The sequence below is a fragment of the Staurois parvus genome, unplaced genomic scaffold (assembly GCF_062004578.1).
Source record: "Staurois parvus isolate SC_StPar_1 unplaced genomic scaffold, SC_StPar_1.0 ptg000566l, whole genome shotgun sequence".
NCBI lineage: Eukaryota > Metazoa > Chordata > Amphibia > Anura > Ranidae > Staurois > Staurois parvus.
Genome location: NW_028318362.1, coordinates 376,352 through 401,930, shown reverse-complemented (window position 1 = coordinate 401,930; position 25,579 = coordinate 376,352). Strand labels below are relative to the sequence as shown.

The window sequence follows — 25,579 nt, the reverse complement described above, 5'->3', positions numbered from 1 at the left end:
ATTTTACTGACAGTAAACCATTTAAATGAAGAGCAGATATCGCTATCTGCTCTCTTCTATTTTTAAAGAACGGATATGGCCGTACTAAGGTGATACTGTTGCTTTATAAATTGACCACTTGTGTGTGGACAGATTTTTGTTTTGGTTGCTTTTCTACCTGTGCAGGTCAAGGGGAATGCAAAAGCATATTGTATTAGCTTGAGGAAGTCAAGCTTTGGGGGGGGGGGGGGGGGGGGGGAGTCATCTGCAGGTAAGGGGGAGGTCAACTGCACCTATACAGGAACTCAATTATCTCAGACTGTTTTCAAATGCAGGAGAATTGTACCAGCCAGCATTTGCATATCTACAGAAGCACAGCTTTTATGTTTATGGAAAAGAAAAGCGGCTCAGATGCAATGTGATGCAAACTTGACGACAACTTGAAGCAGCTCAGTGGTGTTTAAAGTGGTACTAATCTTTTTTTTAATCTTTTACCTACAGATAAGCCTATATTAAGGCTTACCTGTAGGTAAACAAAATATCTCCTAAACACGCACTGACCGCAGCAGCAAGAAGTAGTACTACAGGGAGTCCCCATTGTAAGAATGGAGCTGGTTAACCATGTGTGAAGGATCCTGTTGACACAAAACGCATATATTGCTGCTTTCTTCTGGCAGCTTTAGGTCTCATACACACTAGAAAAGCAAAAAAAAATGCTTTAGAAATGCTGGCCGAAAAAACACAAACATTTAAACGGTTTTTGCCACGTTTAGCCTAGTGTGTAAGCTACGTTTTCAAGATTCAGCATTAAAGAGCGGGACCTCCATGGTTAACCACTTGAGCTCCAGAGGATTTACCCCCCTTAACGACCAGGCCTCTTTTTGCTACTCGGCGCTGCACTAATTCAACTGATAATTGCGCGGTCATGCAATGCTGCACCCAAACGAAATTTACATCCTTTTTTTCACACAAATAGAGCTTTCTTTCGGCGGTATTTGATCATCTGTGCGCTTTTTATTTTTCACGCTATAAACATAAAAAAGCCAAAAATTTTGAAGAAAAACAATATTTTTTACTTTCAGCTATAAAAAATATATAGTAAACTCAAAGTTAGTTATAAATTTAGTCCAAAATGTATTCTGCTCCATGTTTTTGGTAAAAAAAATCCCAATAAGTGTATATTGATTGCTTTGTGTGAAAGTTATAGTGTCTACAAACTATGGTATAAATACTGCAACTTATGCCATTTTTCTGCTATACAGCGCTGTGCTAGTTTAACGGACAATTGCGCGGTCATGCAATACGGTACATAAATGAAATTTACATCCTTTTTTTCCCCACAAATTGAGCTTTCTTTTGGTGGTATTTGATCGCCTGTGCAGTTTTTATTTTTTGCGCTATAAAGAAAAAAAGGCTGACAATTTTGAGGAAAAAAAACAATATTTTGGACTTTTTGCTATAAAACATGTCCAGTAAAAAAAAATGCAAAAATCAAATTTAGTCATAAATTTCTGCCAAAATGCATTCTGCGACATGTCTTTGCTAACAAAAAAAACCCAATACGTGTAAATTAATTGGTTTACGTGAAAGTTATAGCGTTTACACATGGCGGGAAAGATACTGGGATTTTTAGGTTTTTTTTATACTAATAATGGCAGCGATCAGCGAATTATGGTGGCGATCAGGGACTTATGGCAGCGACCAGCAACTTATGGCGGGACTGCGGCGGACATTCTGACATTGGGGGGTACTGACTTGGGGTCACTGACATCCCCAAAAACACTAATACAGTGATCAGTGCAAAAAAAAAAAAAAAACTGACACTGTACTAATGGCAATGGGGAGGAAGGGGTTAACTTTATTTTGCAGGGAAGGGTTATAGGAGTGAGGGGAGTATTTTACTAGGGGGCGGGGGTGTGTGCTGCACAGGACAAGACTGATCGAGACTGAGAAACTCTTCTCTCTCGATCAGCTCATCCTCGAGCTAACAGGGAAGTGACAGACAGCACAGCTACTGCAGCTCTGCTGTCTGTCACTGTTTGCCGCCGATCGCCGGAAAATAGCCGCTAATGAGCGGCTGTGACCCGGCGACTGACATCTGCGCCGGTGATCCGCGGGACAGATAGGGCGGTGGCGCGCCTTGCGCGTGCCCCCTATTTGTTTACAAAACACACATCTTAAAACGTGGTTTTGCCTGTGAGTGCCGCCCTGCCCTGTATATGTACAGTGGCTGGGCGGCATGTAGTTAAAGAGCAAGTCAGGAAGGCAGCTGCAGCATCCTTAACAAGGGATGAGTCATCAGCTATCAGCAATAAAAAAAAAAAGTGAAAAAACCAACGTGGGGAACCCCCCCAATTCTTACCTGGCCGTTTGGGTCTGGTATGGATTGTAAAGCCACCCAGGCCAATAAAAAATGCCCCACTTACCCCAAATCCATATGACTCTTTTCCAAGCATGCAGCCTGGTAAGTCAGTAAAGGGGGGGGGGGGGGGCAAGCGAGTGCCCCCCTCCTGAACCATACCAGGCCACATGCCCTCAACATATGGGGAGGAGGGGGGCAGTGCTTTGGGGCAGGAGTCATCCCCCCAAAAGCATCTTTTTTTTTTTTTTTTTTTTTAAGCAGGGAACCCCGCTGACAGCTGATGGCTCATCCTTTGTTAAGGACGCAGGGATCAGCTTCCTGGCCCTCTCAATAACCAGTGAAAAAAAAAAAAAAAACTCTGCTAAATGCTGGGCACTGGTGTTTAGCAGTTTATTAGAGTTTAGGAGTGGTCAGTGTTTTTTCTGCCAAAACGCTGCTGTCCCTAGACGCTCTGGTCCTGTTTTTTTTCCCTGCTGGTAAATGCTACTGCTGCTAAAAGCTTCTAAAAGTCTATGTGTGCATGGATACATAAGATAATATGAAGGGCCATTTGAAAGCAGTAAAAAAAATAAATAAATAAAATAATAATAAAATGCCCCTAAACATGGCTGCAAAAACGCCCTGTGTACATGAGGCCTTTTAGCTCTGTTGCACAAATGTGGTACAGAGGATTTCCATTAGTTGGTGGAAGACTTTTTTTTCTGCGGTGATACTTGTTTTGGACTTTTTTGCACTGGACTTTATTTACACCGATTCTTCATTTTTGAGTACTGTGGATGCATTTTGCATATTATGAATGTTGTGTTTAGCACATGCTTTAAGCTTGCCATATTCAAAGGCTGTGGAACAGCTGAGTCAATCCAAGATGGTGTGGTTGCTTTCACCGCACATGCGCTTGACACTGCATGGCGTGCGTCATCACATCACTTGACGGTGGCACATGCTCTCTGGTGCCAATGGCGTCCGCACCTCGCCAGCAATCTCAGACGCCAGTGAGGTGGGGGGATATATAACGGCCCTGCTAGCCGCACTTATTGTTGAATGCGGTACATGCTACTGTCGGGAACTTGAGAACACTCTTGTCCTATTGGTAAGAACTTTTATGGTGAAGTATTACTGGGAGGGAGGTACTACTGGAAAGCCTAATGTTCTGGTTTCTATTCAACTGCAAATTCTTCCTTCTCTGGTTGGGGCGTACTGCTTGTCCTTCTATTGCGTAGGAGCAGAGAAAGGCTAACATTTTTTCCAAAAATAAAATGGTGTTTATGCTGATTACTGGTTGGATATTTCATGTGGAAGTAGTGCACTCATCTTCCTGAAGGAAATGAAGGGCTTGCTTTAGCCCGACTTCTGCAAATACACATTTACATCATGTATAGGAACTTTAATCAGTATTTTATAATTGTAGGACTGGACTGGGGATACCATGTCCCCCCTATGGCCAATGATATTGCCCTTACTTGGTCCCCAACTTTGCCATGGAAGCTTCTGAAATGTGACAGTGTGCAGCATGATCCCCTATTCTCTTGGGTATGACACCCTTTAAGGAAATCATTATATTCAATTCTGTGTTGTACAAGTATTTATCATTGTATGTGAATTTTGTGAATATATTATGTGATGTTTTTCTTTACATGTTTTTGTTTAATAGTGACAGCAAGTGCAGTTCTCGCTAAACTCCTGCAGGAGCCAATTTATGGTGAAACACAATGAGTAGAAGCTACTGCCAAAACATTCAGAGTTGCTTTGACCTCAATTGTAATGAGTGATGATTTTATAACCAAAATCATATTTTGGTGTTTGTTTTTATATGCTGTCATTCAATAAAATGGTTATAGTTTTTAAAATTATTGTGGTACTGGATTATAAGTGGCACCGCTCAAAAATCCCTTTATCTTCCAACATCTGGTATACTCTTATTTGGGATTGGGTGCCTTTTGATTTCTGGACACCTAAAGACATTTTACTGTGTCAATTAGCTGTGAAACCTGAGCCTCAATCCGCACCGCACATATGTGATTCATAATTTCATAGTTAGTCTGGCTGAAAAAAAGACAAAAGTCCATCCTGTTCAACCATACAAAAAAAATAAATAAAAAAATAAATTAATCCTACACCCACAGTTCATCCAGAGGAAGGCAAAAACCCAGGAAAGCATGATCCAATTTTCTCCTGCAGGGGAAAACATTCCTTCCTGATCCACTGAGAGGCAATCGTATATTCTCTGGATCAACTTTACCAACAAATGTTAGTAACCAGTTATATTCTGTGTATCCAAGAAAGAATCCAGGCCTTTTTTAAAGCAATCCACTGAGCTGGCCAGAACCAACTCTCGAGGGAGCCTATTCCACATATTCACAGCTCTCACTGTGAAGAAACCTTTCCGTGTTTGGAGATTAAATTTCTTTTCATCCAGACGTAAAGAGTACCCCCTTGTTCTCTGTGATGTTCTCAGGGTGAATAGCTCTGCACCGAGTTCACTATATGAACCACTGATGTATTTATACATGTTGATCATATTCCCCCTTAATCTCCTCTACTCAAGAGAGAATAAATTCAGTTCCTCTAATCTTTCCTCATAGCTGAGCTCCTCCATGCCTCTAATCAGTTTGGTTGCCCTTCACTGTACTTTCTCCAGTACCCCAATATTCGTTTTGTGAATTGGTACCCAAAACTGAACTGCATATTCCAGATGAGGTCTTACTAATGATTTGTACATAATAATATGATATCTCTCTCTCTGGAGTCTATACATCTTTTAATACAAGAGAGGATTTTGCTCGCTTTAGAAACCGCAGCTTGGCATTGCATGCCATTATTAAGCTTGTGATCTACCAGAACTCCCAGATCCTTCTCCACCATTGATTCCCCCAGTTGTACCCCCCATAGTATGTATGATACATGCATATTCTTAGCCCCCAAGTGAATAACCTTATATTTATCAACATTAAACCTCATTTGCCACATAGTTGCCCAATTAAACAGTGCATTGAGGTCAGCTTGTAAATTGAAGATATCCTGTAAGGACGTTATTCCACTGCACAGCTTGGTGTCATCTGCAAAGACTGAAATGGGATTGTTAATCCCAGACCCTATATCGTTTATAAATATATTAAAAGTAAGGGTCCCAACACTGAACCTTGGGGTACACCACTGATGACCACAGACCAGATTCAGAGTATGAATCATTAACCACTACTCTCTGAATACGATCTTTTAACCAGTTTTCTAACCATTTACATACAGATTTTTCCAAGCCCGCAGACTTTACCTTACACATTAGCCATGTGTGGGGAACTATGTCAAACACTTTTGCAAAATTCAAGTATACCACGTCCACCACAACCCCTCTGTCCAAGGTTTTGCTCACCCCCTCATAAAGAGAAATTAGATTTGCTTGACAACTTCTTTATTTCATGAATCCATGCTGTCTGTTGCTTAAAATATTTTATTCCAGCAAGAACTCATCTATGTGGTATTTTATTAAACTCTCCAGTATCTTCCCAACTATAGATGTTAAACTTACATATCTATAATTACTTGGTAAAGATTTTTACCCCTTTTAAAATATTGGCACCACATTGGCCTTACGCCAATCCAGTGGCACTTTGCCAGTCATTAAAGAGTCCCTAAAAATTAGAAACAATGGCTTTGAAATGACAGAGCTCAATTCTTTAGTGACACATGGGTGTATGCCAACCGGTCCTGGTGCTTTACTCACTTTTATTTTATTTAAATACTTTTTGATCATATCAGTTGTGAGCCAATGTGGATCATCTGGAGCTGTGTCAATACCATGCCCATTATGGACAAGAGCTCCCCCATGCTCCTTTGTATACACAGAGCTGAAGAAGGTATTTAATAAATTTGCCTTCTCTTTGTCCCCAGTCACCCACTCTAGATAATTCTGTAAAGGGCCTACATGCTCAGACCTGACCTTTTTACTAATAGATTTGAAGAATTTTTTGAGTTGATTGGCCCTGTGCTGATCACATGCTCCCTCCCAAAGAAAAGAAAAACTCTTTAGCAATAGACACCAAACTGGGCATTTGCAGCTTTCCCCCAAGGTTCTGTTCTATCATCAAATGGATTAGGGACTGTGGAAGAAGGGGAGGACCAGAGAAGACAGGATCAAACATCCTTTCCACACAGTGCTGAGGATTAACCCCTTAGGTTCCACAGTCAAGCATGCTTTACTGCATATACAGACTGATTTTACTGTTGTGGACTTAATACAAAAGGCTTGCTGCCTGCTGTACATTTTCTGCAGGTGGGCAGCAATGTCAGGTTTCTGTGATGTAAAAAAATGAGACAAAGATAAATAATTTCAGAACTTTTTCCACCTTTAATGTGACCTATAAACCATTAAATTAAAAAACATCTACTGTCAATGTCTTTTTCCCCATGTTACAATGCCAGTAAAATATTTGAACAAGAAAAAAAACAAACTGAAATCAATCTTTAAAAAAACTAAAATAATGTGGTTGTAGAAGTGTGCGCACCCTCTTATAACTGGGGATGTAGCTGTGTTCAGAATTGAGAAATCACATTCAAAATCATGTTAAATAGGAGTTAGTATACACCTGCCATCATTTAAAGTGCCTCTGATTAACCCCAAATAAAGTTCAGCTGTTCTAGTAGGTCTTTCCTGACATTTTCTTATTTGCATCCTACAGCAAAAGCCATGGTCCGCAGAGAGATTCTGAAGCAGCAGAGGGATCTCATTGTTAAAAGATAACAGTCAGGAGAAGGGTACAAAAGAATTTCCAAGGCATTAGATATACCATGGAACACAGTAAAGACAGTCATCAAGTGGAGAAAATATGGCACAACAGTGACATTACCAAGAACTGGACGTCCCTCCAAAATTGATGAAAAGACAAGAAAACTGGTCTGGGAGGCTGCCAAGAGGTCTACAGCAACATTAAAGGAACTGCAGGAATATCTGGCAAACACTGGCTGTGTGGTACATGTGACAACAATCTCCCGTATTTTTCTTATGTCTGGGCTATGGGGTAGAGTGGCAAGACGGAAGCCTTTTCTTATGAAGAAAAATATCCAAGCCTGGCTAAATTTAGCAAAAACACATCTGAAGTCTCCCAAAAACATGTGGGAAAATGTGTTATGACCTGATGAAACCAAGGTTGAACTTTTTGGCCATAATTCCAAAAGATATGTTTGGTGCAAAAACACTGCACATCACCAAAAGAACACCATAACCACAGTGAAGCATGGTGGTGGCAGCATCATGCTTTGGGGCTGTTTTTCTTCAGCTGGAACTGGGGCCTTAGTCAAGGTAGAGGGAATTATGAACAGTTCCAAATACCATTCAATATTGGCACAAAATCTTCAGGCTTCTGCTAGAAAGCTGAACATGAAGAGACATCTTTCAGCATGACGACCCCAAGCATGCATCCAAATCAACAAAGGAATGGTTTCACCAGAACATGATTCAAGTTTAGGAATGGCCCAGCCAGAGCCCAGACCTGAATCCGATGGAAAATCTGTGGTCTGATCTGAGGAGGGCTGTGCACAGGAAATGCCCTCGCAATCTGACAGATTTGGAATGTTTTTGCAAGGAAGAGTGGGCAAATATTGCCAAGTCAAGATGTGCCATGCTGACAGACTCATACCCAAAAAGACAGTGCTGGAATCAAACCAAAAGGGGCTTCAACAAACGTATTGGTTTAATTGTGTGCACACTTATGCAACCATATTATTTTCGATTTTTATTTTTGCTTCCCTCCACCTAAAAGATTTCAGTTTGTTGTTCAACTGAGTTTTACAATTTATAGGTCACATTAAAAGGTGGAAAAAGTCCGAAATGATTTATCTTTGTCTAATTTTTTTACATCACAGAAACCTGACATTTTAACAGGGGTGTGTAGATTTTTTTATATCCACTGTACACGTACAGCTTCCAGGTTCGGGATGCACATCCCCTGCTGACCCGCACTGTCACTGGCTACAACGCACTTTTGTCAGCAGATCCCAGCCAATGATTTTGGATGTGGACCTGCTAATCGGCTATAGCCAATCACAGATAAGTCCTGTGTTTACAAACACATAGGACTTTATACACAGACCTCGATTTAGCCATTCTCCCTGAAAAGTAGGGAGAAAAAAAAGCCAAAGCTATAAGTAAAAGCAGCACATATTTACACTTCACACTTGTTAGGCCCACAGGTAACCTCTTGATTTCCCGTTAACCCCATCCCAGCCAGTGTACAGAATTATCAATTAATTGTCACTAGCGACATCAGTGTCAATTAGCAAGTTAGCATACCTTCCATCGAGTGTGTTAGCGCCAGATAGCACGCCACCCTATCACAGTCCTACTATAAAAGTCACAGATCACCGCCATTACAATATAGCGTCTATAGCTGCATAAATTCCAGGATTCATAGTTTGTAGACACTAAACTTTCATGTAAACAAATTCACATACTGGGATTTATATATATATTTTTTTTTTTTACCAGACATGTAGCAGAATACATTTTGGCCTAAGTTTATAAAGAAATTTGATTTTTGATTGGATAGGTTTTATAACTGTAGAAAACATTTTTTCAGTTTTTGGTCTTTTTGCGTATATAAAAAATAAAAACCCAGTGGTGATCAAATACCATCAAAAGAAAGCTCTATTTGTGTGAAAAAAAATTATATAAATTTAGTTTGGGTATAGTGTTGCATGACCAAGCAATTGTCTGCTAAAGTAGTGCAGTGCTGAATAGCAAAAAATGAAGGGGGATAAAAACCTTCTGGAGGAAAAGTAGTTAAAGCTCCAACTCCAAGTTGCTTTTAAATTAACCCATACAGTAGTGTGCCCCCCTTCATTGCAATGGTTATAGTTAGTTTGACTGGGGAATAATAAGTACAATTACATTACATTTCTCCCTACTCTCTATGTGACAGGTTCCCAGAAGCTGCTTCAATATGCTGCCAAGTCAGTCGGAGTTCTCTGACATCATTACGCACAATGAAGAACTAGCAGTCCTGCGCTGTATGGGAGGACAGTGAGGGCCAAGCCACATCCTAGAGCATTGGACAGGAGTAGGAAAGTGCCGGCTGCTAGGTCAGAGAAGATCAGATAAGTATTTCCACTTGCAGCAAGGGGGGCATGGAGGGAATTTATCTTTTTTTCTTTTTAAAAAAGTGAGCCCTACGCCCTGGCTCACACTGATGAGAATTGTCATGTGATTTGACTGTTCAAATCACATTACAAATCACATCTAGTGATCAGCAATGGAATGGTTCTAATCGGTGCGACTCCGACTTTGAATTCGATTAGTAAAGTAGTTCCTGCACTACTTTTGCAGATTTGGGGTCCGATTTACATAGACATCTGTGCATGAAGCTGCACAGATGTCTCTCAAATGAAGTTGCACGATTTCAAAGTCAGATCCAGTGTGAACCTGGGCTTAGTTTCTTTTCTGTTGCATTATCATCTCTGTTTTCTTTCTAATACCCTTGTTCATGTAAATATTTTATTTGCACCATTGTTTACCTTTTCAATATTAACTGCTTCCAGACCACCCTATAGCAGATATACTGCTACAGGGTGGCATGGGTGCGCAAAATCACATGTATACAGTGAGGAACAGAAGTATTTGAACACCCTGCGATTTTGCAAGTTCTCCCACTTGGAAATCATGGAGGGGTCTGAAATTCACATTGTAGGTGCATTCCCACTCTGAGAGACAGAATTAAAAAAAAAAATTCAGAATTAAAGAATTTATTTCTCTTGCACTGCTGAACATAAGTATTTGAACACCTAAGAAAAAGCAAGAATTATGGCTCTCAAAGACCTGTGACTGTGCCTTTAAAAAGTCCACCTCTACTCCACTCATTAATCTAACTTAGTAGCACCTGTCTGAGCTCTTTAAAGATACCTGTCCACCCCACAGTCAGTCAGATGCCAACTACTACCATGGGCAAGACCAAAGAGCTGTTAAAAGACACCAGAGACAAAATTGTGGACCTCCACAAGGCTGGAAAGGGCTACGGGGCAATTGCCAAGCAGCTTGGTGAAAATAGATCAACTGTTGGAGCAATTGTTAGAAAATGGAAGAGGCTAAAGACGACTGTCAGTCTCCCTCAGACTGGGGCTTCATGCAAGATCTCACCTCGTGGGGTATCACTGATGATAAGAAAGGTGAGGAATTAGCCCAGAACTACAAGGGAGGAGCTGGTCAATGACATGGAGAGCTGTGACCACAATTTCAAAGGTCACTGTCGAACACTACGCCGTCATGGTTTAAAATCATGCATTGCACGGAAGGTTCCCCTGCTCAAGTCATCACATGTCCAGCTCCGTCTGAAGTTTGCCAATGACCATCTGGATGATCCAGAGGAGGCATGGGAGAAAGTCATGTGGTCAGATGAGACCAAAGTAGAAGTTTTTGGTCTAAACATCACTCGTCGTGTTTGGAGGAAAAAGGATGAGTTGCATCCCAAGAACACCATCCCTACTGTGAAGCATGGGGGTGGTAACATCATGCTTGCTTTGGGGGTGCTTTTCTGCGAAGGAGACAGGACGACTGCACTGTATTAAGGAGAGGATGAATGGGGCCATTTATTGTGAGATTTTGAGCAACAACCTCCTTCCCTCAGTCAGAGCATTGAAGATGGTTCGTGGCTGGGTCTTCCAACATGACAACGACCCAAAGCACACAGCCAGGATAACCAAGGAGTGGCTCCATAAGAAGCATATCAAGGTTCTGGAGTGGCCTAGCCAGTCTCCAGACCTAAATCCAATAGAACATCTTTTGAGGGAGCTGAAACTCCGTGTTGCTCAGCGACAGCCCCGAAACCTGACAGATCTAGAGGAGATCTGTGTGGAGGAGTGGGCCAAAATCCCTGTTGCAGTGTGTGCAAACCTGGTCAAGAACTACAGGAAATGTTTGGTACAGAAGCCTTTGTTTGCAATTACAGAGGTCAAATATTAACACTGATTTTCTCAGGTGTTCAAATACTTATGTTCAGCAGTGCAAGACAAATACATTCTTTAAAAATCATACAATGTGATTTCCTGAATTTTTTTTTAAATTCTGTCTCTCAGAGTGGGAATGCACCTACAATGTGAATTTCAGACCCCTCCATGATTTCTAAGTGGGAGAACATGCAAAATCAAGAGGTGTTCAAATACTTCTGTTCCTCACTGTATACGTGATCTTGCATCCCCATGTAGGGGGCACGCGTGCCCTACCCGTGCCGCTATTCGCAGCCACGGCTGTCAATCACTGGGTCCCAGCTGTTGATTAGTCGCCAGCAACCAGTGACTACCGAGGATCTCCGATGGGGAGGAGAGCTGTTTTGTTTACTAACAGTTCTCCTCCCTGTCAGCTCAGGCACACTGCTCTGGATGGCTGTGCACAACACAGCCATCCAATGCAGTGTGCTTACAGTGAAGGACACAGACACCACCCCCCAGTAAAACACTCCCAGCACACAGTTAACCCTTTGATCGCCCCTCATGTTAACCCCTTCCTGCCCATTGCCATTAATATAGTGTCAGTGTTTTTTTTTTTAAGCACTTTTCACTGTAATGGTGTCACTGGGGATGTGACACCAAGTCAGCTCCTCCAAGTGTCAGAATGCCTGCTGCAGTCCCGCTAGAAGTCGCTGATCCCACCATTACTAGTAAAAATAATTTTAAAAAATTAAAAATCCCAGTATATATACACCTCCATTTGTAAACGCTATAACTTTTACATAAACCAATTTACACATATTGGGAATTTCTTTTAGCAAAGACATGTAGCAGATTGTTGACTTTTTGTTTTTTTTATATCGCAAAAAATAAAAAAATGCACAGGCGATCTAATACCACCGAAAGAGCTAAATTGTTTTTGCGGAAAAAAAAGGACCCAAATTTCATTTGGGTGCAACGTTGCATAACTGCGCAATTGTCAGTTAAAGTAACGCAGCACCATAATGCAAAAAATGGCCTGGTTAGGAAGGGGGGGTAAGTTCTGAGGAGGGCAAGTGGTTAAACAATGTTTTGAAAAGTGGTTAAATTGTTTCTAATGCACCAATGCGGAACAAAGAATTGCTGTCTGTTTGAAGAGAAGTACTACTTGGTAACTCTCTGGATATACCTGTCTGAGGTGAGAGTGTATGTACAGACATTTATTTAAAGTCATAAATTACTATTGCTGATATAGTGAACGGTTAATAGAGCAAACCTCTATCTGGTGGAAGAGTAAAGGGTTAATTGCTTAGTTACCCAAACCCAGTGACAATTGCTCTCAGTATGTTGGCACTTAGATTGTGGTCCTGCAAGCTGGAAAATCTTTGTGCAGCGTGAGGCTGAGTGTCGCTGTTGCCCATCACTAACAGTGCAATGTGAGGTTGACCAGCCATTGGTCACAAGTCGGTAAAGCAAAGGTGGTCTGACGCCGCATTTGTCATAGTCCCAGGCATGCTTGAATCCACTTACTGTTGACTGGCTCACTACCTCTTCTGGAAATCTATTCCAAGCATCAATGACCCTTTCCATAAAATACTTTCTAAGATAAGGAACTTTCCCCTGGCTAGTTTCAGGTCATCTCCCCATGTTCTTGATTTTGGTTTTATATTAAAAATAGTCATGTCTCCCCTTTCCCTCAGACTGTACATATTAAATTTCTTAAGTCTTTCCTGATATGTTTTATTCCTTAGACCTTTCACCAGCTCTGGACTCGTTCTATCTTATAACTATCTTTTTGTATGTGAGGTCTTCAGAACTAGACACGGTATTCTAAATGAGGTCTCACTAAAGCTCTATATAGCAGAAACAGGACCTCCTTCCTCCTGCTGGTGACCCCTCTAGTGAAGCATCCTAGAATTCGATGTTCCCACTACCTGGCCACACTGCTCATTCTGCAATCATCTGAGACAAGTACTTACAAATCTTTTTCCTCTGTAGTGCTGACCAACACCACACCCTTACTGTTGTACTTTGCCAGGGATTATCCTTCCCTAAATGCATTTTACATTTAGAAACATTGAACTGCAGTTTCCACTGCTTTGACCAATCTTCCAGCAATGCCAAATCATCTTCCATGATGCAGACACCTCCAGGGATATCAAACCTATTAAACACCTTTGTGTCATCAGCAAAAAGACAAACCTTACCCATCAACACTTTAGTTATAACACTTACATATAGAATGCATAGAACAGGACTTAGTACAGACCTTGTGGTTCACCACTAGTGACTGTTCTCTGTTCTGAATGATCCCCACTTACAACTACACTCTGGTAACTATCCTTTAGCCAACTGCATGTCCACTGAACCACCTAAGGAATAAAGTGATACTAAACAGAGCAGTATTAATTGCCATTCAGTCACATAAATCATGCTCCTGTACTTTGATGTTTAAAACTCCTTATTCCTGCACTGTTGTGTCATTCAAATGATCTTTTCCTGTTCTCTGGCATCTGTAGGGAAAGATCCTGTGGAAAAGCTTCTATTACTCTGCTGAGGTATGCTCTCTACAGTATGAGTCTGTGTCTGGCCTGCCCTTTTTGGTGATGTGCCAGTCAAATGACTAAAAAAAAAATGTTTCAGAAGAGTAATTCAAATGAAATTATAAAGTTAATAAAGTTTGGAGACCCCTGGTGTGGACAGTCAAAGATGATTGACACTAGTTTTCACTTTATTCAGATGGCATCTGCATCCAAGGAGGAAAGGAATAACTTAGAAGGGAACTGAAACACGAAGATGCCCAGTACAGGACAACGGCTGGTCTACACAATCTTAGCCTACAATAAGGACACAGAGAAGATCGGAGAGGCAGCTGAAGGCAGGATCAACCAGGTATATTTCAATCTACACAAAACAAATGCTTTAACGGCTTTGTGAGTATGTACACTCAATATAGCATATAATGAAAGTTTTCATAATCCGTGTGTAATTACATTAGGAGTCTTAGCTTGCAGAACATTTTTATTAGATTATGTATCAAATGCCTTACTGAAATAAAGATAGGCTATGTTCACAGCACCACCCTAGTCCAAAATACTACTCTCGGTAGCTGGGCCGAGCGACCACATATTTCCATACCAAAAGTAAACAAACATGTGCAGACAGTGAGCGCCTCCGGCACATTTACAGACGCCTCATGGAAAGGCCCCAATTACTACTTGCGATTGGGACCTTTCCGATTATGTGACCGCTGTGACAGCCAATCACGACAGTCACATTACCCTAAACCCTGCCTCCCACAAACCCCTTAAAGGACAGTGAGGTGCTAGCGCCAAGGGGTTAAACTCACTTGCCTATAATTGTCAGCTTCTATGTTCAAACACATGTTTACAAACACACAGAACTCTATCTGCAGAAGAAAAGGGATCTGGCTGTTTCTTCCCCCTAAAAAACAGGGATAAAAAGCAAACATTACACATTGTTAGGCACACATTTAACCCCTTGTTTGCCTCTAGATTTTAACCCCTTCCCAGCCAGTGTTTTTACTTACAGTGTTAGGGTAAAGTATTTTCAATGATCACTGTATTGTATCATTAGTGACGTGTCAGTGACCCTCCCAGCCAGTGTCTGTTAGCGCCAGATTGCCCGCCACCCTATCACAGTCCCACTATAAGTCGCTGATCATTGCTATTATAGTATTGCGTCTATAGCTGGGTAAATTCCAGTATATATACCATAGATTGTAGACTTTATAGCCTGCACACAAACCGATATACAACTTATTTGGATTTTATTGTACCAGACATGTAGCAGAATGCATTTTGGCCTCAGTTTTTGAAGAAATTTGATTTTTTTTTATTGGATATGTTTTAGAACTTAGAAAAAAATTTAAACATTTTCAATCTGTTTTCTGTATATAATATAAAAAAAAAAAAAAGTGATTATCAAATACCACCAAAAGAAAACACTGCTGTCTGTGGGGAAAAAAAAAATCCATTTGCGTACAGTGTTGCGTGGTCATGCAATTGCCAGTTAAAGTAGCACAGTGCAGAATAGAAAAATGCTTTGGGGGATAAAACCTTTAGGAAGTTAAGTAGTTAAAGCACTCCCATTTTTCCTCAGTGTTCCTTGTTTCTAGAATTTGATCCCATTTAATGTCATGCAGTATAGAGTGCAGTACCCCTGGACAGTGGCAGCCAGTCATGTGAGCTGTCAAGCCAGGCTTCTATTACTCCAACAAAATTGAAATCCTCCTCAGGCATCAGCAGTTCCAGTTCTTCCATTTTATTAGCAAAACTTTTAGCGTTCTAGCATTTATCAACATGCCTTTTAACCACTTTCTGCCCAGTCACAGTAGATTTACTGTGATTGAGCAGCAGCTTGAGGCTCAGCAACGTACTGGAAATAAACATGGTTGTAGGTTTGGGACATGAATGTGCGTACCCCCTGCTGAACTGTGCTTTGATTTGCTACAGTTTGTCAGCAGGTTCCAGCCAATGATTTTGGCCATAAACTTTCTGATCAGCTGTATCCAATCACAGCACAGCCTGTGTCAATATCTGCAAAAACATACACAGGTTCTGCCTGGATTTTCTCTTTCTGAGCCCTTTCCCTGTTCCAGCAGAAGAAGCACATTTACACTTACATAAACCTTGTTAGGCACATTTAAACCTTTGATCTCCCTCCATTTAACACTTTGATTGCCCTGTCACCAGTGTCATTACTACAGTGTATGACATTTATTCACTGATCACTGTATTAGTGTCACTAGCGACTATAGATGGCGTCAGAGGCAGTTGGTTTCCCCCCAGCCAAGAGGTCAGCTAGTGTCAGATTGCCCACCACACTACTGCAGTCACACGGTCACTGATCAATGCCATTACTAGTATACTGTCTTAACGGATGAATCTGATTAACTCTGAATAATCTGATTAATCATATCTTGAGCATGATCAGATCTATAAAAGTGCCTCAAATAGTATCGTGTCCCCAAAAACATGTTGTTAGCAGGATCGGCCCCGATAACTGAAAGCAGCAGCAAGTGCAGTGTCAGTATAATTTTTTTTGATCACTGCCACCTCTGATACATTGTACACAAAACCACAGCAAGATCAGGTCTGATCTCTGCTAGCACTAGAAGTTTAATTTTTACCAAGCAACCAGTCTCTGACTGCTAACCCATAGCTCTTTTTTTCCCATAGTCACAACTAGGTACCTGTAAATTTAGTGCCAAAAAAAAAAAGGGACACCAGTGAGGTGGCCTACAGGATTAAAATGAGAGCAAAGGGAAGTTCTCTCTGTCCGAATCAGGCTCAGGATACAAACCTGTAGAAAGCAGCGGCACCCTGACAGATAGCCTGTCAGGTTCCTGCTAAGATCAGGAGTACCCGATACCGGGTTGCTGAAGTGCTAAAAACACAAAATTCAGCTCATATGCAGCAGGGTGCAAGTACTAGCGCTGCATTACTTTTTCATGATCTGGAAAGCACCAGCAGCATACATAGTACATCCTGACCTTTTAGACACAAGCACTGCAGTATTTCATGGTAAAGTGGCGAGCACGAGCAGTGTAGTACAAGCTGGTGAGGTGGCAAGCACTAGTAGCATAATGCACCCACCAACATTTGAGCACAGGCCTGTAGAGCCCACAGTAAACTTCCAGGAGGTGCTTGCAAACCATAACTGGCCTGTCCCTAGATTCAGCAGGACCCATTCCCCCCCCCCCCCCCCCCCCCATTTATAGCCCAGCCCGGGGGTTCAGGTGGAAACAAGCTTAACAACGCCCTTTGATTTTCTTAGTGGTTTTTCTCCAAACAACTCCACAATTCAACTGTGGACCAAAGAAATGTTTAAGCCTAACAGTGCATCGTCAACAACCAAAAATTAACACATTTTAGAATTTATGAGGGAAAAGACAATCTTGTAGAACCCCCCCCCCCGGATGCCCAGACTACATTGGGAGCAGTGGTAAGACTTAGTGTAACCTTTGTTCTGTAAGGGGTACCATTTGTACGTGGCCAGGTTTTATGCAAGCATACCACTTTTTAGACATTTGTTCAATAAAGAAATTGGCTGCTATGGTACCATGCAATCTAATCACAGAGGTTTTCCCCAACGGCTCATTAACTCCCCACTTAGAAAGGGGCAGAAAGCCTGCTTGTACAACAAAGAGCTAATCGCAGTAAACTGGAAGGACAAACGGGACGTATTCATCCTATCTTCCATTCACCCAGACACAACAGTCCAAATAAACAAGGCATCTGGTGTCACTGAAAAGCCTCTCTGCGTCCACAACTATATTCTAAATATGACTTATATTATGAAAAGACTTCAATGACCAAATGATTAAGCCGTGTTTAGCTTCCCACAGAGCTAAACACAATTATAAAAGTGTTTATATTTATTTCAATAGGCTACATACTGTATAATGATTTTGTTATTTACAAAGCAACTGGAAGAACTGGATCCTTCCTAAAATTTCAGGAAGTGATTATCACGGCCCTTTTATAGACAGAAGGCACTGTGGCCCAATGCCCAAATCCAGATGCAAATAGCCAGCTGCATGAGAAGCATTTTCCAGATGTCCTGTCAGGTACCCCAACACAAGTCACCGCAAAATAGATACGGTGTCTGTGGGAAACATGGAATAAGGCAAGACACACTATTTTTTGGTCCCTCTTGTACTGGCCAGCCTGGCCTCTGCCTCAAACTGATTCCATCACGATCACACCGTAGTGGACATTTGGTTTAGGATACAGCATGGCACAGTATAGGGCACAATTCTGTAAAAGAAGGGTCTTCAAAGATGTCAGGTAGTCAGGAAAATATCATGTTTTTAGAGACCTTAAAATCAAAGGCTGGAAAGGTTACTTTTCTTAAAGTTAAGTTACGGAAATAATTTAAAAAAAAAAAAAAAGCTGTTTTATTGAGCTAATGTTATATTGCTACTGTGTGTTATTGTTAAATGTAGTTGTTTGCTTTGCAGGCATGGCAATCAGCTGCAGCACTGATCTGTGTATTCTGACAGCAGCAGGATGCTGCTGTCAGAATACACGTGTCAGTGCGTGCAGCACTGCAGGATAAGATTTCCCCAGCCGCACTTAAATAAATAAAATGTGCATGCCCAAGCATTTAGAGAGTGGGGTGGTCAACGCGCGGTAGCTCCTATGCTCGGCATATACATTTTTCAGGCAGAGATTTCTTTATCCACATCACAGCAGGGGTTGTTGATCCCAGGAATATCTGACTGCTTCCTGGGGGATCAGGAAGGAATTTTTTTTCCCCCCACGGGAGCAAATTAGACACCCCAAGGTTTTGTTGAGAGGCATGTTGAGTTCATGGAAGAGATTATTTTTTGGCACAGGTTTTTGGAAAATTATAACTTTATTTTATCATTAAGTTGCCACTTTAATTAGATATTTCTCAAACATACCATGGGTATACATGGAATTACACTCCAAAACACATTCTGCTACTTCTCCCGAGTACGAGGATACCACATGCGAGAGACTTTTTGGTAGGCTAATAATGTACAGGGGCCCAAAATCCAATGACTATTTTCAGGCTTTCAAAGAGCATAGCTTACTCTTTTGATTTCTTGGCTATCTCATGATAATATAAACAATCCCCAAATAACCCCTTTTTGGAAAGCACACACTCATGGTATTTGATAAGAGGCATAATGAGTATTTCGCAGATCTAATTTTTTGTCACAAGGTTTTGAAAAATGAAAGCGTAATAAAATACATTTTCCTTTCTTCATTTTCCAAAAACGTGTGTGTCAACATATAGATCAAGAATGTGTAACAAAGCAACAATTGTCTGATAACAGAAATCCCAGAGGTATGGGCTGAATCTAGATAATTAGTCATCAACTATCTATAATTGGCTGGGCACCGCTGCCTCTTCAGTTAGGCTGGGAACCAGAGACCTGCAAAGAGACAGGGGGAGGGAGAGAGGGGTGCCAAGCACTCACTAGTGTAGTAGTTTATTGAATATGATAAAACAAGCAGTGTTTATTGCACTCACAAGTGTCAAAAGGATAAACTTCATCAGAGTTGCAATGTTCAGGGTCAAAGTTCAGGACTGAGGAAGAAGTCATGTCTTGCCTTTCAAAGCATCTACCAGAAACCTCCTGCACCTCTGACAGCTCTTTTAGCAGTCCACTGAAGGGTTCCTAGTGGCAGCACCTGTGATCTAACCATTGGCTCCAACAGTCCTCACTAGGATACATCCACTGCTCCTTTGACTCTTGACATTGCAACTCTGAGATATGCCTATCCTCTGACACTTGTGAGTGCAATATATGCTATTTATTTTATCCTATTCAATAAACAAAGTACTACACTCGTGGCTGCCTGGCGGCCCTCTCTCCCTCCCTCTCTGAAAGTGTAAAAATGCCTCATCTACAGACTGGTAAGCTGCAATACAGTACATTTTTGCTTGAGTTTAGGTACAACCAAAGCAAGACACGTTTCTAGCAGTAAGGTCTTTTAAATGGCTTGTGCCATATTGAAAAAGCCCTGCCCCCTGTTCCGATAGGTTTACCAAAACAAGCAACAGATTCAGGTAGTTCTTAATAGCACCACTTTTACAAAGTGGCGCTATGACTACATCAGATTCAAAAACAATTACTTCCAGTTCATAGATGATTCTCATAAAACCATTCGGTATTTTATCACGACACAATATCCAGTGGAATGGATACACTGCAGAAGGATTAGAACCCCTGTCAGTTTTTATTGCCAACAAAGTCGGAAAGTGTTTTAAACCATAGATATATGCCAACTCACTAAGACAGTGCATTCCCTGAAGACAACGTTGCCATTGGAAGATTTCTCCTCCATTACTTTTCTGGGGACAATCCAAAATTCTGGATTTTCTGTACTTTCAATGATAATCGTAAACAGGACAAACAGAGAGGATGAATCTTCCTAACAGGGACACAGACAGCAATAAAACTGGTCTATTCCATCTCCACTCTATCCAAAACAGAAAAAAAAAAGAAGAAGGTTTTGCCTTTAGTTGTACACTGCTCAAAAAAAATGAAAGGAACACTTTGAAAACACATCAGATCTCAATGGGGAAAAATATCATGCTGGATATCTATACTGATATGGAGTGTGTAATGTGTTAGGAATGCAAAGATAACCCATCATTTGATGGAAATAAAATTCAACCCACAGAGATCTGAATTCAGGCACCCCGAAAATCAAAGTGAAAAAATGATGCAGCAGGCTAGTCCATTTTGCTGACATTTCATTGCAGCAACTCAAAATGGTACTCAGTAGTTTGTATGGCCCCCACATGCTTGTTGTATGCATGCCTGACAACGTTGGGGCATGCTCCTAATGAAATGATGGTGTTGTGGGGTATTTCCTCCCAGATCTGGACCAGCCCATCACTAAGCTCCTGGAAAGTCAGTGCAAACTGGCAGTGTCGATGGACCGAAACATGATATCCCAGGAACTGCCTGCCTACTCTCGCCACATGAGGCCGGGCATTGTTATGCACCAGGAGGAACCCAGAACCCTCCGTACCAGCGTAGTGTCTGACAATGGGTCCAAGGATTTTATCCAGATACCTAATGGCAGTCAGGGTGCCATTGTCTAGCCTGTAGAGGTCTTTGCATAATGCTCTCCACAGCTTATACAGACCTTTTCACATTTGTCACATGTACTCAGGGTGAACCTGCTCTCATCTATGAAAAGCACAGTGCTGGATTGCCAATTCTGGTGTTCAATGGCAAATGCCAATCAAGCTCTATGGCACAAGCCCCGCTAGAGGATGTCAGGCCCTCAAGCCACCCTCATGAAGAAATGTATTTGATTGTTTGGTCAGAGACACTCACACCAGTGGCCTGCTGGAGGTCATTTTGTAGGGCTCTGGCAGTGCTCATCCTGTTTCTCCTTGCACAAAGACGCAGATACCGGTCCTGCTGATGGGTTAAGGACCTTCTATGGCCCATTCCAGCTCTCGCTGTCTCCTGGAATCTCCTGCATGCTCTGTGCTAGGAGACACAGCAAACCTTCTGGCAATGGCACGTATTGATGCGCCATCCTGGCGGAGTTGGACTGCCTGTGCAACCTCTGTAGGGTCCAGGTATCGCCTCATGCTACCAGTAGTGACACTGACCCTAGCCAAACGCAAAACTAGTGAAAAACAGAAAAGATGAGTAGAGGAAAAAAAATGTCAGTGGCCTCTACCTGTAAAACCATTCCTGTTTTGGGGGTCGTCTCATTGTTGCCCATCTAGTTCGCCTGTTGTTAATTCCATTAACACCGAAGCAGCTGAAACTGTTCAACAAACCCTCTGTTACTTAAATGACCAGATCAATATCCCAGGAGTTTAATTGACTTGATGCAATACTCGGATTAAAAAGTGTTCCTTTAATTTTTTTTGAGCAGTGTACTTTATGTAAACCAACCCCAATGATTGTGTTTTTCCATGTTTAGCTTTCTATGTAATAAGGTTGAGTATTCAAAATTGGCTATTATATTTTTACATTTCCTAAATACCTCATGTCTATACCATGACTTATGTAACTCATGTATTTATTTATTTCCTTTAGTGAATCGACTTTAACACAGTTTTATGAGTTCTCATTTTTGGTTTGTGAGGTAACTAACTTATAAGATGATAGTGAATTAACATTTTCACCATCTCATGAGGTAATTTGAGAAAATGTGTCACGATTCCATTAGCTCATGAAATATTATTCAGTGAATAAAGCCCAGTGCGTGAATTCTATACCCAATAGCAGGCTGTTGGATATAGATCTGCCCACTTCCTGCTTTGAATCACATGTTCTCTCTACTCCAGCACCTGGCACAAAAGGAAACCCTGTACTGTGGATGGATCATAGAGATGTCACTGATTATCAGTGCAACTGAATGGGGGGAGGGGGGTTGTTGGTTGTAAACAGCACTGCCAATGACCACCAGTGTGGGGGGCTTATCAGCAATGACATCAATGCTGGATGTTATTGTGGCATCCATTGGTGTCAATGCAGCATCCACTGACACCAGTGCTGGGCACCATTACTGTGTCCACCAGTGCCAATGCTAGGTGCCATTACCACATTTACTAACACCAATGCTGGGGTTATTATTGCATCCACTTGTACTAATGCTAGGGGTTAATATTGTGACTACTGACAGCAAAGCTGAGAGTCATTATTGCGTCCACTGACACCCATGGCAGTCAATACTATGTCCACTGAAACCATTACTGGGGATTACTACTGCATCAACTGACAGTAAGGGCTCGTTCACACTTGGCTGTTTTACCAACGCTTGCCAAACACCCTAATAGCGTTTGGCAAGCGTTGTCTGGCGTTTGCGGAGCGTTTTTTAACGCTCGGCAAACGCCGCATGCGCGGTTTAGCGGCGGTTGCCGAGCGTTAAAAACGCCCCACAAACACCTATAATGCAGTTTGAATGGTGTTACCGCTCCGCAAACGCCCCGCAACAGCGTTGCAACCGCACCGCAAACGCCGGCCGGGTGTTTGCAGAGCGGCACCATAGACTAGAATAGGAGGCTTCAACGCCTCCTGACTCGACCAGAGGCGTCCGTTTTGCCACGACGCAAACGCTCCCGTTAGAACAGCACCATGTGCTGTAATGTGCAGAATTGGCAGAGGCGTTTGGGAAGCGGTAAAAACGCTTCCCAAGCGCCTCTCTGCCGTCTGCACACAACGCTAGTGTGAACGTAGCCTAATGCTGGTGGTTAAACATGCATCCACTATTGACACCAATGCTGAGGGGTTAAACAAGCATCCACTGACACCAACACTGGGGGGTGCTGACTGCAACCACTGACACCAAGGAGGAGGCTTAGTTTACTTCCACTTAAAGCAATACACTGCAAAAAAATGCAACAGGATCATAATTTTGGGTGCTGAAAGTGTGTTGCTGCTGCTTATTCATTTTAACAGTCTGCCTAACCCTGACATAAGGCACCTAGTTACCCATGAATGCATCACTATTACGCTGCCCTCTCAAAGTGCCATGTGCACACTAGAAACACATTATAATTTACAAGTTGACCGCCTCTGATCTAGATCTCTGAATCCCTATCAGGCTCCACCCACTCCAGTACAAAACGCTTTGGCTGGTGTGCAGTGTGACAGCTCAGGGGTGTGGAAATTTAAAAAAAAAAAAAAAAAAAACCTACTTGTCCAAGGGACTAAATTGGGGTCTCAATCTACTTGTCTTTATTTTTTCTTAAACCAAAACCATATTTAAATTAAGGCTGACCATACCTTCACTAAGCAATCACATCTCTGACTATCCCTACACTCAGCAGGACGCCTCTGATCATCCCTACAGAGGTGTCCTGCTGAGCGTGGGCATGGCCAGAGGTGTCCTGCTGAGCCTGGGCATGGCCAGAGGTGTCCTGCTGAGCCTGGGCATGGCCAGAGGTGTCCTGCTGAGCCTGGGCATGGCCAGAGGTGTCCTGCTGAGCCTGGGCATGGCCAGAGGTGTCCTGCTGAGCCTGGGCATGACAGGGGTGGCATGCCACCTCTGATCATCCCCACACTCAGCATAACACCTCTGATTATCCCTACGCTCAGCAATCACGAAGTACAATGCTGTGTGTGGATGTGGCAGGTGGAGTAGAAAAGTAGTAACAGGACAGAGTTTGATGTGTGTTGTCATTGATATGTCCTGTATGGTGGTCTGGGTCCTAAGGCCCACCCGCTGGGTGTGTTCTGCAGCAGAATGTATGCAGATGGAGGATTACAAATGGAGAGGAGAGCGAGTTCTGAGGTGAGGGCGCTTGTCAACGTGTCCAAGAAGGAGGAGGAGTGTAAGAGAAGTGTGGGAGTGGCCAAGACTGAACGGGGCCAACAAGTGTAGTGGATGGGCTGAGGGAGCTGCCTAGCTAGTGAGAGGCTGGAGGAGAGAGGACTGCCTGCACCAGGATTGATGAGTGGAGAGCCCGCTAATTCTGGTGTAGCATGAAGATCTGTTTGTGTTTCGCCGGTGTCCGCTCCGTAAAAAAAACACAAAATTGTTAACCCTGCTGCTTACCCGCAGTAGGACTAAATGTAAACACCTGCTAAGGGGTGGACTAGCCATTTGAGCACTCGGGCAGTGCCCGAGGGCCCAGGATCAGTAGGGGGCCCCATGAAATGCCCCTGGTACCTCTTATAGGCTTTTTTGGGTGTGTTTTGAGTGTGGGCAAGGACACAGGGGCCCCATGAGTTGTCAGTCCGCCCCTGCACCACATCCACAACTGCATGTCTCGGGCTATATGAATTGCAGATCCTTGCAGCTGAAGTGGTGAGGAAGCTCAGCTGACTGTATGGCCACTCTGGGCTCAGTGCTCCTCCACACCTGGTGCTTGACACAAATTCATGACCCTGCTTCCAATGGGAACGTGAATCTGTCGCCTGCGCTGTTGTCAGGCATGTCTGATTTCTAAAGAGCATATACACAACTGATGAGTTCCACATTTTAAGGCCTAAGCACAATCCATGCTGTTGGTGAAAGCTACATAAATCTCCATGACAGAGATGACTGGGCCTTGCCTTCTCCAGCACTGGAATACACACGTCTGCATGCAATGGCGATGACAAGCTCACCAGCAGCAGCCCCATTTCATTCAATCAGCGAGTTTATTTTCATTTCAGAGCCCACACAAGACACAGGCTGTCCATGGAGAGCCCTCCCGGTGATGAAGCTGTGTGGCGGCCCCTTTCTCACACACACAAAGAGCTGCCGGCTCCCTGTCACATCCACAGTCCGTGTGAGCGACGGGACACAGAGCACTGAGCTGCCAGCACCTTCCCCTGCTCATGTCTCCTCACACACAGCCATCACCACACGGTCCGCTCTCCTCACCTCCTGCTCCCTTCCCGCGGCTTCTAGGGTCTCCGGCAACCTGCGCCGCCTGATGACGACACCTCCAGGCCGGGGACTGGGAGAGGCGCCTGAATGACGTCAACACGCTGAGCTGATCCGCTACGATTCCATCTATTGGCGGCTGGGTGTGAAAATTGCTGCTCGTCGATGAGGTGGGAAGGAAGAGAACGTGTGAAGAGGATGGACCTCAGAGGGAAGCTGAGCCAGGCAGTTTATGTAATAGCTAGTCAGTGGAATAGTGCTTAGGTCATACTGGATAGTTTTTGCAGCAAAGTCATTTGGCCACTGCTGTGAAATAAAGAATGCATACATTAAATAAAAGCCTCAACACAACTGCTTAACATGCAATAAAGTAGAACTAATTAGTAGAAAACATTTGGATAGAGCAAGGGCGAGAGTATAACCCCTGCTGAAAAATGTTTTCATCATCTGTGTCCCATTTTGGAGATTTTCGTTCACT

At 42.7% G+C, this 25,579-nt stretch overlaps 1 protein-coding gene across 1 annotated transcript in view; it reads right to left on the bottom strand.

Annotated features, from left to right (window-relative positions):
* The window catches only part of SMARCAD1 (SNF2 related chromatin remodeling ATPase with DExD box 1), a 185,106-nt gene extending 159,876 nt beyond the window's left edge, over positions 1-25,230 (bottom strand). The window contains exon 1 of the mRNA XM_089691627.1: positions 25,099-25,230. The gene's annotated coding sequence lies outside the window, so the exon portion shown is untranslated. The remainder of the gene's footprint in view (positions 1-25,098) is intronic.
* Between the last annotated feature and the right edge of the window lie 349 nt (positions 25,231-25,579).